Raw genomic sequence first — 17,334 nt, 5'->3', positions numbered from 1 at the left:
GAAATTCCCGGAATGCCACGTTTTCTACTTCATCAGGCAAATCTGATTAATAAAAGATTGAAACCAGAGTTTCCAGGTTCTCTACTTCCATGCATAACCAGCATGCTAGATATTCCACTGAAACAGACTTCGCAGCCAGTAAGCCAGGTACCAGGATAAACAAATTCCAATTACATGTTCATGAATACATCCTAATGGTAATGTTAATGCAGATAAAGGTTTGGAACTTGTAACTAAGTACAGAAAAGTGTAATAAACCTTTCGAAAATAATGTATAAAGAATTTTGGTTATGATATCTACATATTACAATATTTCTGGTTAATTTGGTTACTCCCACCAAAACCATTCTTAAAAGTTAAGCATCACTAGTGAACGAAAGTGGAGATTCAATAATATCAATCATCTAGAATAAACAAATATATAAATAGAATAATTTGATCTTTCAGTTTCCTCTGTTGATAAAGAGACCAAGAATGAAAGCAATGAGAACAAAAAATGTTTAGACAGTTATCGAGTTTGAAATGGCTGAGATTTTACTTTGGAATTAATAAAAGGTAAGGTCATGTTCATCAGACGTTTTTCAGATTATATTAGTAAATTTTAGACGATACATATTGCACTTAAATAAAGAGAAACCAGCATTATTTGATATTATCCATTGGAGTATCTTGTTTTATAGGTACATTATCATATTTAGTACGAAATGAAAATTGCAAATACGAGTTATGGGAGGAAATAAACTTAATTGCATGGCTGGTATATAATTACAATAATAAGATTAGGAAACTACTTAATTACATGGCTGGTATATAATTACAATAATAAGATTAGGAAACTACTTAATTGCATGGCTGGTATATAATTACAATAATAAGATTAGGAAACTACTTAATTACATGGCTGGTATATAATTACAATAATAAGATTAGGAAACTACTTAATTACATGGCTGGTATATAATTACAATAATAAGATTAGGAAACTACTTAATTGCATGGCTGGTATATAATTACAATAATAAGATTAGGAAACTATTACCATAAAGATGAAGAAAAAACAATTTTCTGCAAAGTTTCCAATTTACTTAGAATTGAATGAAAATCGCAAACACTTGGTCTGCTTTCTTTAATGAAATACCAGAAATCGTCTACGAAATGATTGATTTATAATTGAATCTTAAAATTTTAAATGTTTTTCAAAAATATTTCCTTTGCAGTTTACTGTGTAAAGTTCCAACAATAACAACAACAACAAAAAAACAACAAAAAAAACCAAAAAACAGGGGGAATTATGTTTAATGCTGCCTTGCAATGTTTATCAAAATTTGAAAAGAGAATAATATGACAGTCCTTTTACTTATAGTATATAGATTTAAATCTTTATTCCGTAAGGCTATTCTAGACGTTCTACATTTGTAATAATCAATACATATATATGATAGGTGGACATACAGTGTGGTGCATATATTCGCATTATATTCAAACCCATTGTGATCTTAAACGAGAATGTACAAATATATTAGTTTTAATGTAAAATAATCAAGTTTATTGTTGCATAGGACACTTTATTCCTAAATAAAGGGGACTGAGATTATTGAGGAATGTTTTTACATTCGGCATGTGAAAGGTTTAACCTTGTTATTAATATTGTAGTTGTGCCAGAGCACTTGTGCATAAGCGATCATAATATTATTGTGTTTATTGAAACAACTGAAGAATTAATAAAGGTCTTGTTCCGATTTTAAGAAGGGAGAATGTTAAAAGAGATTTTTTTGTTATTTGAATTACATCAGCTTAAAACATTTATTCAAAACCTTTTTCCTAAATGAGTGAATAGTGGAAATTAGTTATTAATAAATAGAAAACAAGAATGCATATTTCACTAGTAGAATGAAGAATAATGACATTGCCCCCCAGTGGAACAGCGGTATGTCTGCGGATTTACAACGCTAGAATCCGCGTTTCGATACCCGTGGTGGGCAGAGCATAGATAGCCCATTGAGTAGCTTTGTGCTTAATTACAAACAAACATGACATTTATGGGAATAAACGAAAATAATTTTAGAAACTAGCCCTAAGGATAGAGGTCATAAAAGTCTTTGGCTTAAAGCAAGAAATTGTACTCGAAAGTTCTATTTATGCTTACGTTAATTATAAAACAAAGAGAACCAAGGCTAGTATTGATTCTAAAAGGAATACCTATCACGGAGAAAGGAAACATGTCTAAAGTTCTCAACTGAGATTAACAAGCTATCAGTTTCATTAAAGATGGAGAGGAATCTTTCTTTAATTTTTTATGATGAAGTTTTTAGGAACTCTAGAAAATAAAGTTCCTGATTCTGACAAATTCTTTTCTTAAGCCTTTGTAAAAGCTTAACAAAGAGCTAATAGGAACTTAAACTTTTATGTTTCCAAAAGTACCTGTTGGTTGGATACATTCCTAATGGTTGGATGTTTTCTTTATAAAATAACTAAATTTATATTTGGGAAACCTTAGGATTAGTTATTTGGTTTTATAGGGGGCGAAATGTTTGAGTCTGTTGTTAGAGGTATTTAAAAAAAACATTAAAATAATTATGGCAGACTTATCGCTTATGACACTATGTTAGCTTTTGATAAAAATGAATAAAAAACCCATAACCCGAGCGCTTTCGAAAGGTGGACCTTTCTTCTTTACGGGCAAACCGGGAATGGTTTGATAAGGTTTCCGTGTTTGTGTAAGAAAAGAACAAGATCATCTCAACTAGCGATATGTACTTTGGTTTTCAGAAATACTTTGAAACCTGCATTACGAGAAGTTAATTATTAAGTTAGCTGTTTTTTGGGGATTTCTAAAAGTTGAGAAATAAATATATAAATAAGTTTTATTGATATAAAACAAAGTATGACTCTTTTATGTTTGAGAAACATGGACTAGTAGGATTATTAATGGACATGTTTATGACTTTTATGGTTAATCACTCGTGTCAGAGATTTAAATTTTTGTCTGGGCGAAATATTTCAAATTGCATGATTTTGGAAAAAGCTGGTTGTATTGAGAATGCGGTATTTTCTGAAAAAGTGTCACGACTAGTTCATTTTAAACTATTAAAAACTGAAATATCTAAAACTAATTTCATATAGCCAAATGAAAGGATTTGAAATAGAATTAAACAATGGACATTTTAAGCCTCTTCTTCGTCAATTTTAACAAGAATATATCAGTGCTCTTTGGTGAAATGTTTAAGAGTAATGTAATGTTTTAACATTAACTATTTAGATCAGCACTAAAACAAAATAACAAACTTTCGCGGTATTGTAACTTCGGCAACATTTAATAAGTTTTAACCATTGTGAGGTACGAGTATTAATAATAGAAATACACGACTTTATAACACCGGATGTTGTTATCTAATTAGACACTACAACTTCTTTAATCAATTGAAGCTTTGTACTGTCAGTTTCGGTTTGTATTTTAGTGAACGCTCCTGAAGAAGCTGTAAAGCGAAACGTTGAGTGTCTAATTAAATAAAAACAACATCTTGGTGTTATAAAGTCGTTTATTTTTAGTATTAATATGTTTACTAAACACCAATATGCACTACATAAATTAGATAATGAAGTAAAAGTGTGGTTTACAGTTAAAGTAATTTGTTTGTATGTACTTTATTTAACAATATATTATTCGTTTTAGTTGTTTTCTGACTTAAATAAAAATATTCGTTCTCAAATCAAAGAATCTTTAATAACTTTAAGATTTCTGGGTAAAGTATCTTAGCCTGTGGGTTATTTGTATAATTATGACACGATGTGAATTTGCTCTTTGATTTCAGTAGTGACTTTAAGGTGATTGTTAAAAGTATTATTTTTGAAGCTATCTTCTTACATGATATCTAAGTTAATGAAAAGTTATATAAACTATACAGAATATATATAAATCCAAAATAAGAGGTATGGTGTTGAAATGTGTAATGTCATTAACTTTCTCGAATATCCTCAGAATGGTTCAAATAGAAAATAGAATTACTTTCAATAATTCCATAGAAGCTTCCAAATCAGGTATGAAATCTACCAGTAAATGTTTTGTAGTAGTACAACCTTATAACAGTATTTATCCTCACAAGGACGTATTATGGGTATTATTGTATTTCACAAGTCATCATACAGTTTGTGTTTCAAACTGGGTCAGTGTTATTATATATAGACACTTAAATGACACTTATAATTTCATCGAAGTAGTAGCGCTGTGGATAATTTTTATTAAACGATTATAATTCATTCAAGCTTAACAATGGAAATAATTTGATCTTAACTGAAGTGTTAGTATATGATCATTACATGTTGCTATAATAAGAAATCTGAATATGTAGATAATATAATCTTAAACATGAAATAAACATAAAATAATCTTACGAATGTATGGCCAGTTCACCAAGTATCTTTGGGTGAAACTATCTGGAGACAAAAATACTTATAAAGCATTTTTTTATTAATTTTTCGATGAATTTAGTCTTAAACAAAACTGACCAATACCTTAGTGAGTCAGAGCAAAGATCTACGATCAAAATTGAAAAACATAGATACTGTGTTTCTCAAACGCTGAATGACATAAAAGAATATTTTCCAGACACGTCCTCTGAGTAGGTTTTTTCACACCGATAGTTACAAAAAATTTATATGGCCTCATTATAAAATTGATCAAAGATCGCAAAAGTTAGGAAGGTTTTGGTAAACCTATTTTGGTAATGATAAAATATTCATATGACATTACTATGCTCTAGAAGCAGTACGACACATTTAAATGTACGTTAAAGAAATATATATACCTATATATCAAACTACGTACGATAAAATCAAAGAATGCTAGAGTGAATTAGTGTTAGATAGATTTGATATTTTAAGGAACGAAAATGTGTTGTAGAAGTTAATATATCAATATATTAGATAGATTTGATATCTTAAGGAACGAAAATGTGTTGTAGAAGTTAATATATCAATATATTAGATAGATTTGATATCTTAAGGAACGAAAATGTGTTGTAGAAGTTAATATATCAATATATTAGATAGATTTGATATCTTAAGGAACGAAAATGTGTTGTAGAAGTTAATATATCAATATATTAGATAGATTTGATATCTTAAGGAACGAAAATGTGTTGTAGAAGTTAATATATCAATATATTTTTATAACTGCGAATTTTTCTTTCAATGTTATGGAACTACTTTGAAAAAAGAAGAAAAAGGAGAACAAACTGTTACGATACATTTTAAGGTTTAAATATATATATATTATTATATATCTTAGGCTCTACTGGTGTTATAATTATTAGAAATGATTCTTTGAATGACATGAATAAATATTTGCGCAACTAAAAAGTAAACTTATTTTAGAAAACAAGTGAATTTCAATATTTTGCAGTATAAATTTACATTGATTGGCTAAAATATTCAAACTGTGCTCTGTGTGTGTGTGTATGCTAGGATGTCGTGTGATTGGCTAAAATATTCAAACTGTGCTCTGTGTGTGTGTGTGTTATATGCTGGGATACCGTGTGATTGGCTAAAATATTCAAACTGTGCTCCGTATGTGCATGCTGGGATGCCGTGTGATTGGCTAAAATATTCAAACTGTGCTCTGTGTGTGTGTATGCTGAGATGCCGTGTGATTGGCTAAAATATTCAAACTGTGCTCTGTGTGTGTGTATGCTGGGATACCATGTGATTGGCTAAAATATTCAAACTGTGCTCTGTGTGTGTGTATGCTGAGATGCCGTGTGATTGGCTAAAATATTCAAACTGTGCTCTGTGTGTGTGTGTGTATGCTGAGATGCCGTGTAATTGGCTAAAATATTCAAACTGTGCTCTGTGTGTGTATGCTGGGATGCCGTGTGATTGGCTAAAATATTCAAACTGTGCTCCGTATGTGCATGCTGGGATGCCGTGTGATTGGCTAAAATATTCAAACTGTGCTCCGTATGTGCATGCTGGGATGCCGTGTGATTAGCTAAAATATTCAAACTGTGCTCTGTGTGTGTGTATATGCTGGGATACCGTGTGATTGGCTAAAATATTCAAACTGTGCTCCGTATGTGCATGCTGGGATGCCGTGTGATTGGCTAAAATATTCAAACTGTGTTCTGTGTGTGTATGCTGGGATGCCGTGTGATTGGCTAAAATATTCAAACTGTGCTCTGTGTGTGTATGCTGGGATGCCGTGTAAACAAAATGCTGTCAAGTAATTTTTGTAACAATGTAATTATCAAATTTGTAAAATAAACTTTACGTGCGTTACGAAGTAATTCACTCATGAAACATCCGTTAAACAAAGATAAAATAAATCTCTAATTCCTAAACGAATTATTCCGTTGAAGTAAATAGTTAAGCTGTTCATCGTTTTAGTCAAGAATGATTGGATGTTCATTAGAATTGTAAATTATACTTGTAAACACTTTTCATTAACAAAAATTGTATTAAATGAGATAAACATGCTAATCTGAATCAAAATAATACAGATATGAAAGACAAACAATTAAAACATGCTGTCACAAATTACGAAAATCAGAATGTATACACTCTAGATGCTAGCAGTAACAGTCTGGCCGTCAACTGGCTTAACAGACAAACACAGTATCAATATACCATCATCGCGATGACAGCTTAACGACTGCTGTAATGCCTTGTGATAGTGATTTTCATTTTATACCCCTGCAGTTACTGAAACTAAACATTCCTATTTCAATAAGCTCATTCGAATATGTTCACAATATTGTAGTTGACTACAAATGATTAATTTAATCCTTGGTTATACTTAAAATGGATTTGGACAGTTTTCATAATTTTATTGAAACTAATGCATATTTAAGTTTAATGTATAAAAATTATTTGAACTGACACCAGATTTTCCCCATTCTAACCAGTGAAACACTTGTCAAAATATCTGTTTTGTAACTTCGTCATAGAGGATAACAAGAACGATAATTCTAGCAGCAAATATTACCGAATAACTTTTTCATCAAGTAAATTATGTTAAGTCTAATGTATATATGTATAATTTCTCTTTTAACGTATTGTTCTGTCTAGTTTTTGCTATAAGGCTTCAACATTATTTAACTTTTAGTTCTTGAAATAACAATCGCTAGAGAATTTTTAAATTGCGCATTAATCCACTCGTGTGTACTTCATAATATCTATGAAAACATACATAAGCACTTAGATAAATGTGGCTTTTTTAAAATCAGTTCAAATAATAGGTTAATGAAAATATCATATTCTCTGGTTGCTCATATTAACAATAGCAATCACTCACAAGCATTTTTATGATCTAAGCGTATTATTAAGAATCAATACATTGTTTGTGATTTTAGATTGTTCAATAAATTAATAATAACTTCTAAATTCCTGTCACTTATTATTTGATTGTTAATATATTAGTGCCGTAATATATACATTTCAAAATTTGAATTTTCTCGCCAAATATCGTCAAAGCTAAAGTGCTATTGCAGACTTCGTAAAAATATTGCCTTTTATATGCCAATTGTATTTGGTATGGTGTGATTATAATTTTTCAAAAAATAAATCTTTATTATTGATATTAACACTTGATTTTAATGTGTTTTCAGTTATGTTATTAGAGAATGCTATCACTTCTTATAACATCCAGGCGATGGCGTCATTGTCAGAAACGTTTGGTGTTTGTAGAAGGATCAAAATGGTTTTAAGTAAGAATTGTTTCTGGAGGCAAACTTTTTTCGAAGGGGGAACAGTGAGCACTATGATGAAGATATGCAAGACTAGAATGTCATCATCTTAATATAAAGTCTTGCATTTCAGATGAACTGATAAGGTGTTGTCACACAAAGTGTTTTTGAATGACATCCATATATCTGATATCTACTGCCACACACACAGTGTTATTGAATGACATCCATATATCTGATATCTACTGTCACACAAAGTGTTATTGAATGACATCCATATATCTGATATCTACTGCCGCACACACACAGTGTTATTGAATGACATCCATATATCTGATATCTACTGCCACACACAGTGTTATTGAATGACATCCATATATCTGATATCTACTGCCACACACACAGTGTTATTGAATGACATCCATATATCTGATATCTACTACCACACACAGTGTTATTGAATGACATCCATATATCTGATATCTACTGCCACACAAAGTGTTATTGAATGACATCCATATATCTGATATCTACTGCCACACAAACAGTGTTATTGAATGGCATCCATATATCTGATATATACTGCCACACACAGTGTTATTGAATGACATCCATATATCTGATATCTACTGGCACATACAGTGTTATTAAATGACATCCATATATCTGATATCTACTGCCACACAAACAGTGTTATTGGATGACATCCATATATCTGATATCTACTCTTAAGATTTTACCCAAATTACATCTCGAGAAATCAAAGCCAAATGATCTTCTAGTATGTTAATGGAGAAACATTGCGGCGTTCTCAGAACTAGTGGCAAGAAGGTGCCTGTTAAAAGTTTGGTTGGAATTAAATTTAAGAATTAAAACAAAACTTAACAGAGATTTATGATTACGTATATTAATGTGTAGCATAACAGATCCTTTAAATTACACAACACAATTCAGAAAAAGGTCAAATATGGAACGTGACTGATACCTTAATGGAACGAATTCAACCGATGATGAGTTTGCTGCATTTAAATTTAAATTATAATAGTACTAATTGGATAGTAAATTTAATATCAGAAGATATTACTAAGTTTACATACTAAAGTATAACGACAAAAATGGGGAATTTTAAAGACACCATGCAATATTTAACCACAGTATAGATGAACGTCTAATGTTAAGTCTCAAACCTTAACTTTGGAAAGCTGGTGCTGAAGTTAGACTAGTTAGAATCTTTGAGCAATTAAAATGTCGGGAAATATGTTAGTTTGGAGTTTGGAGTTTTGAGGGTAACAGGTAATTGTAGCAAGGAAAATATAAACTAACGACTAGAATAATTACACAGGCCTGCGATGGTTTTATTGTCTTGATATTTGTACATGTTCTACAGTAATTCCTGTACGCTGAACCCGAAAATGATATTTATTTTCCTCCATAACATACAGATTTTTCACAAAACATCATATGTACTCTTTTACATTAGTGAATCATTTTCGTTGAAATCGGGTCACATTTTGTTATGTTGACATCTTCTGGCTATATATTTCTCTAAACCAATCGCTATGTTAGAATATTATCGATTCTTCTAGAACCCAAACATAACAAGCATAATGATAAAATATGTTCATTGTGGTAAACAAAATAACAATTTGATCTAAGTAAGAGTTTTGTTTTTCTTCCAATTTGTAAAAATCCTTACCTGATAAAAAAAAATGAATATTATTTTCGAAATTTGCGTAGCTGAATTATGAAAAATCCGTTACTAAATCCAAAACAATTTTTATGGAGTCTAAATTCACAGGCTTGTGTTATTGTTAACAGTTTGTAAACAATATAAGTTATTTCGAAGCTCTCTAGTTTTAGCAAATAAAATCATTACTTGATATTTCTTTAAACGCTTCTGAATAATATCGTATATTCAATACTTGATTACAATTGATCAGTGAACGAAACAAAGTTTTAAAACTATATGTTCGTAGTAAATGTGTTTTTGTGTGTTTTCTTATAGTAAAGCCGCATCGGGCTATCTGCTGTGTCCACCGAGGGGAAATCGAACCCCTAATTTTAGCGTTGTAAATCCGAAGACTTACCGCTGTCCCTCCAGAGGACCGTAGTAAATACTTTATTAAGTTGAATTATTGTATTATTAGAATATATTTATGCTGATACAAGTGTAAGCCCTTTCTTGATTGATTTAGTAGGTTGGGTCCCAAAAAATATTTCAAAAGCAAATTGAACTCAACATTGGAGAATTAGTTTTCCTTTGGCACTTATTAAATAATAGAATATGAGCTACAAAAGGTTGATTTCATAATAATTTAAAAACAGATCAACAGTTTATGTTTTGGTAAAAAATGAGACTGGAAGAAGCAACGTTTTATCAAAAATTAAATCATTCTACCAAGAAAAGAGTTTCATTCCTAATACTTTTTCAATTTTAATATAACTATAATTTCATGTTGAGCATGTCATTTACTGTATTAAGTTTTGTCTAAGATTTTTCTATTATACACAAATCTTGTGGATATTACTACCTATCAGAAACATACATTATAGGCATTTGTAGTATTCAAGAAAGTGACATCTCAGTCTGCAACTAAAAAAAATACTTAAAAAATTATGCAGTGATTTGAATGTGTAGTTTAAGTTGAAACACGACATTTGAAAGATCTATTATTTCCACGGATAACGTTAACTAAGCGATGTTATCTGTAATAACAGTTGTAACGGAAGTAGGAGAAGTTTTTCAAATCCTGTGCGAAGTTAAGAGCATTTGGAAAAGGAAGTGAACTGTTTAGTTGAAGCACTAGATAAGACATCCGAAATTGAAGGCTAGTCCATCTCTGAATTTCTGAAAAAATCAACAAAGTCACTGTGCTTTAGTTTGTAAAAATAAATACATTTTGCAAAGAAAAAAAACCCTCGGTTCTTTATACTTGTTGAAATAACCTGATCTTGTGGAAAAGTTAGAAATATGACTACTTTTAGACACGCTTTTCCAATAACAGATATAAATCCTTACTTTTTTTGCCTCTTTAGCTTGCTAGAGGTATTACTGTATATTTTGCCAGTTATTCAGTCATTCTAATAAATGTGTATTATAATAAATAGACACAATTATGTAGTTTAATTTTATTCTGCAATAACTTAGTTTGGGGCCTGTGCTTTTCCTGGACTATTTTTTTCTATTAGCTGTAAATTTTGTTTGATACGTTCCATTATTATTCAATCATTTTTTTAAATAACTATGTATACTTAAAGTTTTTGGATGCGTGGAGTTTTCTTGCATAGGTATTGTGGTTTCATTTCATTGTATTTCTAATAAGTTGTTCCTGAAACTTTTTTCTTCTTTTATTTTATATCTTTAGCAAAATATTACGTACTCTATTCGTATCCTGAACATTTTCGTTTATAGTTATATCTTGGAGTTCCGTATTAAGTTTCAGAACTTACTGAGCGCAAAATGTTTGGAATTTACTAGAAGAAAGTTAGTGTACTGAGAAAAAAAAAACTTCGAAAATCTGCGTATATTTCTAAGCATGATAGATGTGGCAGTTGTTAGCTGTCACCAAAATGCATAATAAGTAAAGCCTTTAAGAACGAGTAGTCAACTTAATTTATAAACTTTTCAACTTCAAAAAATATATAAGTGTACAAGTTCCTATAAGACTATATTCAATTATCTTATTATGTAAGAACAGATGTCATTGTTATAAAATTAGAAAAAAAGTCTATAATACATTACAGGTCATTAGATTACGATTTATAGGTGGATTTCAATCCTGGGCAGATATTTCTCAAAACACAAATATTTTAATTTTAATCATTATCTTCTGTTGTGTACGGGTATGATTTGCTTTATTTGGTTGTTGTCAAAAGACAAACAAATTAACGTAATGCTATTCAATGCATAATTATGTTATAATATTAAGGACCGAAAAACCCGATTTTTAATTAAAGATAAACAGATTTGAGCTTTATGTTTGTTTTCGGATCATTTAAAGCTAAAACATTTTTTTTTCTTATATTGTTAAGGCTGTTTACATTTAAGCCTAAAGCTTGCTCCTTGTAGTCCTATTAAATACTAGCTTTTTTTTTTTTCGTAACTCAAACATCCGTGCACCTAATATGCCAGACTGTCGAAGAGTCCATGGTTCGTGACCCGTTACTGTCGAGGCAGAATGTAATGTTTATGTTGCATCTTGGAAATATAAGAAGCCTCTTATAAACCTTTCCAAAAAAGCGTAGTATTTTCTTATGTATGTTTTTGTTTCTCCTAAAGAATGCAAAGATGTATTTGGCAAATAAAAAGAGAAAAAAATATACATGTATAGACCAACTAAACCACACACGAAACAAGCAAGTATGCACGTCAGCCTTAAGATACAAATTCTCCTTTTCTTTATGAAATCTGCTAGAAGTTTGCTGTGAACGAGAGTTGTAAACCTTACCACACATGCTGTACAAATACACCTGAGCACACATACAATGTATAAAGTAAAGACGTTAAATATTCAGTCAATATGCATTGAAGCGAGCGCATAATGACTAGTTTGTTATAGCCCTTAGGGAAGCGAGAACAAGAATGATAAGAAAAAGGAAGGTTATATCTTGAAGGAATGAACTGTCAATAAATTTTACATGTTAAACCCTAAGTTAAACTTCGTAAAATGCGTACCCTATAATCCATCTTCACGTAAAAGTGATGACACTACCTGAAAATCCCCTGATACCGTGAATCCTAAATAAAAAATATCTTGAATTTGGTGAGAAAACCAACAAGTGGTTTCTACTTAAACACTTGTTTTACATAATCTTCGATTTTTTATAATAGCATAAACGTGTATAAAAATGTCATAGTTTCTCATGAAACTTGCATATATAAGACAAAAATATGTCTAAGCATAATAAAAAATTTTTGATACAAACTGCATATTTCGACAAAGAATTGCTTACTAAAATAAGTATTAATACTTTCCATAATGTATGCGCGTGTATATATATATATATACACGATGAAAATATTAAGTGAAACAACACTTCATAAAGTAAATAAGTATAATTAAAGACTCGAACTATTTGTTTTTTGTGATATGTAGTTGTAAAATATATCATTATTTTATGATGTATGTTTACTCTAATAATAACACTTTTAAACATCAGTCGGAATCAGGTAAATATTTTTCTACCTTATCCCTGAATCTTATTCTTAATAGCACGAATCGATCAAAGATGTTATCTGCTGTATCTTACGCAGCTCCGTTGTATTCGACGTCATTTGAATGTAAGGTATTAAACGCCTGTCACGCGGAATGTCGATACTTCTGAATTCAGGAGAACGACCCTGTGACTGGTCAGCTATATAGAAAGTGAAGACTGTGAAATCAGTTTTGTTTCTTTGATAGAGTTACGTCCCAGCCTTCACTGAAGCAAGACCTCCTAGTGAAGTTCGGTCGATGTTTTGCTGCTGTGTTTAGTTTAGACAATAATGCCCAAACTGAGTATTTCTTCCTTGCCTTCTATAGGTTAACAATTTGATTGTATCCCAATTTGAAGTTAAATCTAGTTGTATTTGCCTACATATACAATAATACATTTGTATTCAATTACAATATGTTCATAATTTAGTTATTCAACCTTTGTCTACAACCACTAAAATCAACCATAGTCTTATCACAAGTTGTCCATTGAAAATAAAGTGCTTGTTTTACACTGAGGATTTCCTATTTCTTTAACCAGCAACAAGTCAGTAATCTCGTTCTTTTATATATTAAATTCTTAGTCACTAGTTCTTTGTTGCATCTGCTCAGGTGACCTTTTCTTTTCCCTATTAAGAGTCTTGAAACACAAAGTTTTAACTTATAATATCTCCTCATGGAATCAAGCTTTGGCAAAATTCACTTATTTCAAGTTCTCAGACGGCACTCACTTTAAGTTTGACATACTGTATATTCAAAGGAAACTGTATTTGAAATAAGTGAAAAATATATTTCTAGCTTTTTTGAAAAGTGAATGTTTTTCGAAGACGATCTTAATATACCAAGAAGCTTATAGCAATTTATAGCTTCTGTTTAAAGTTTATTGCTATTTCAAACACAAGATATTGTGTAGCTGGAAAGGAACTTCTAGCTATAATAAGTAAAATAGATAAGCATAGGAATGAATATAATAGTGTATTAAAGCAGCATTTTTGTGTAACATTTTAGAAATTAATAATAAATTAGAACCATTGTCTTAAGAAACTGATAATTCGAACTTAATTGAGCTAAAGACAATGTTATACCATAGCCAAAAAATGTACGTATCAATAGGTCAACGTAGTATTTTTATTAGAAAGTAAAGTTTCGGGATAAAAGAAAAAATCATTATACATTTTTCGGCAGTGGTTTAGGTGAATGTTTTACTAAAAAAAAGATGTTTTCACTTGGTTTTAGTAGTCAGCTAAATAGTTCTAGTGTTCATTGAGAAGCAAGAGAGGTTAACACTTTATTTCTTTTGATTCTTAAAGTGACCAAGGTAGTACAATTACATCCGTTTATAGCTATAGAACTTAAGAACAGGATACCGTTTATAGCTATAGAACTTAAGAACAGGATACCGTTTATAGCTATAGAACTTAAGAACAGGCTTGTTCTTAAGTTCTATAGCTATAAACGTATGTAATTGTACTACCTTGGTCACTTCTTACCACTTCTAATCCACATTAATATAAGTTCTATAGCTATAAACGGATGTAATTGTACTACCTTGGTCACTTCTTACCACTTCTAATCCACATTAATAGAGGAACAGGATACCGTTTATAGCTATAGAACTTAAGAACAGGCTATTAATGTGGATTAGAAGTGGTAAGAAGTGACCAAGGTAGTACAATTACATCCGTTTATAGCTATAGAACTTAAGAACAGGATATTAATGTGTATTAGAATTACATCCGTTTATAGCTATAGAACTTAAGAACAGGATATTAATGTGGACTAGAATTACATCCGTTTATAGCTATAAACTTAAGAACAAGCTATTAATGTGGATTAGAAAATAACGTGCGTTTTCTTACAATATTGTTAATAGACAAATAAAAAATATTAATTGAGATTCACAATTGTTTACTTGGGTTACTGTAATGTGTGTTATCTGATCTTACAAAATGTGTATGCTGGTTCTGAATTAATGCTCAAGTAACAACTGAATAAAATAAGAGCGTTTTAATGAGTAAATAAGTTAAATTGAAACCAGGGTTTTATAAATAATTATATATATTTCATGCGACTGATAGACTGCCTGTGCTATGTTTATGTCAACGCGAATATAAGACTAAAGTTAAACGTTTCACTATAAATTATTTTACACGTGTCTTTATCTTATATTTTCGCATCTTCTTCCATAAAATTTTTAATTTTCAACTTGAAAGGAATATTTTAATTACACTTACTTCCATAAAATTTTTAATTTTCAACTTGAAAGGAATATTTTAATTACACTTACTTCCATAAAATTTTTAATTTTCAACTAGAAAGGAATATTTTAATTACACTTACTTCCATAGAATTTTTAATTTTCAACTAGAAAGGAATATTTTAATTACACTTACTTCCATAAAATTTTTAATTTTCAACTTGAAAGGAATAATTTAATTATTATTCTTGAACTTTGTTCTTTGTATTTCGATTTTTGTACCTTAGATATAAAAATACGTACGTTAAGTTGATAGGTTAAGTATTTCACAACATGTACATTGTAAATAGTTTATTCTTCTTTCATCAACTAAAATGTAAAGGACTAATACATCACTTACACAAAATCGTTTTTTTAAATCGCAATATAGTAAGTGGTGCATATTGAAACGAATGATCATTATTATGATCATGATATACTCGCACTTCGCCTTCCCTTCTTATCCATTCACTTTATTTAGGTTGTACCTATTACTGTCAGGATTTAAGTGATGCTAATGTAGATATAACAATCTGCTTTAATTAATAACTCGTAGATTTAGAACTAGGTATTCTTGCTTACTGACAATATATTACTTTATTCCCTCGCCTCTCTCTCTTGATTATTGATTCTTTTTCATATCTTTTCATATGGTTTTCATATCTTTTTTCGTTGAACTCCTGTCTTTTATATTCCTCTTTCAAATCCACCCCGAACAGGTCCCTTTCCGACCTTGAACACCTGTCTTCCGTAATTGTGACTCCCTCCAATCATGTTATAATAACTTATAATTTCCTAATCCCGAGAGCTAAACCAAAAGACAGCTGCATTTTTACCTATCTTAACTTCAACCGGTGTTCCTTACACCTAACTTTATAACAAGTGCATATTAAAAACCGAAACAATTAAATCCATACTCCAGATAAGAAATCACTAATAAAAGAGCAGATTTGTTTCTCCACTTTATGAAGACTGGCGTAAAAATAGTATCTGCAGTTTAACGTTTCTATCTCGAATATCAGGATTAATGAAAAGAATGAAATTTATTTTTGAAAGGATGAATATCATTTCATGACAAGAAATATTTTATTTATCGAAAGATTTATGACATACATTGAGTATAATATATAAGAATTTTTTTGGATAGTACCTTACATGAATTATATTGACCATAAAACGATCATATATTTTTTATTTGATTTCCTAATCACTGGTAGTACTTGGTTGGTTGTTTGGTGGCTTTATGACTCAAAGCAGCTAAGGTATCTGCGCCAGACAAAAATGCAAAAAGAAGTAAGCCCTATAAAAATTAAAAAGTAGACAAGCTAAAAGCAAAACAAAGTCCACAAATCAGGGGAAAAAAATAAACAGGATAAAGAAGGCCAATAGCCTGCTAAAAACACAATCAAGTTGGGCACTGTCACTGGTAAATCCTTAGAAAATACTGTCTAAAATGGAGCCGCCGCTCACAGTCGTAACGAAGATAAAAACTGTGACCAATGCGTAGCTTAGCCAAGACAACTTTCTCCTGTCGATCCTTACGGAAACTAAACGGCCAAACAACAACAGAAAGTTTGATTTGGAAACGCTTGTTATGAATTTGCTCACTCCAAACCGACTTCCCGCGGGCGGGAAGCCGGGCCTTGATCACAAGACTGTAGTCCACATATGAAACAGGCACGGCTGTGACAACGCCAGAGCAGATGGACTTAGCTGCAATGTCAGAAAGCTCGTTCCCACGAATACCGACATAGCCAGGTATCCAGAAAAAGTAAATCAAATCGGATGACAGAGAAAACTGAGTCAGTCGTTTCCGAATATCGAAGAGAACTCATATGAAGCGATTCCAGTGCAAGAAGAGAGATAAGAGAGTCGGCGTAAATAATACAGTTAATATACTGCTTAGCTTCTATGTGAACCAAGGGAAGCGAAATGGCATACAACTAGGCAGTGAACACAGAAACCACTCGTAGTGATCGAACTTTGTTAGTTTCTTTTAAAGATTAAAGCAGCAAAATCGTTTTGGGTAAAGCAAGATTCAATATTTTGAATGTTCTGTAAATAATCTTGCCCAGAAAAGAATAATTTGACGGCTGCTTTTCTAAAGTTTTTATTTCAAAACAAACTGTTCCGTCAAATAAAATATAATTTTTGTTTCTCCCTAATTAATTTAATTATTAACTGTTGGTAACTGATTTGATGATGACAAAACCTTGTCGAAACG

This window comes from Limulus polyphemus, unplaced genomic scaffold (assembly GCF_000517525.1).
Source record: "Limulus polyphemus unplaced genomic scaffold, Limulus_polyphemus-2.1.2 Scaffold697, whole genome shotgun sequence".
Classification (NCBI taxonomy): Eukaryota; Metazoa; Arthropoda; class Merostomata; order Xiphosura; family Limulidae; genus Limulus; species Limulus polyphemus.
Note: the sequence above shows the minus strand (reverse complement) of the source record.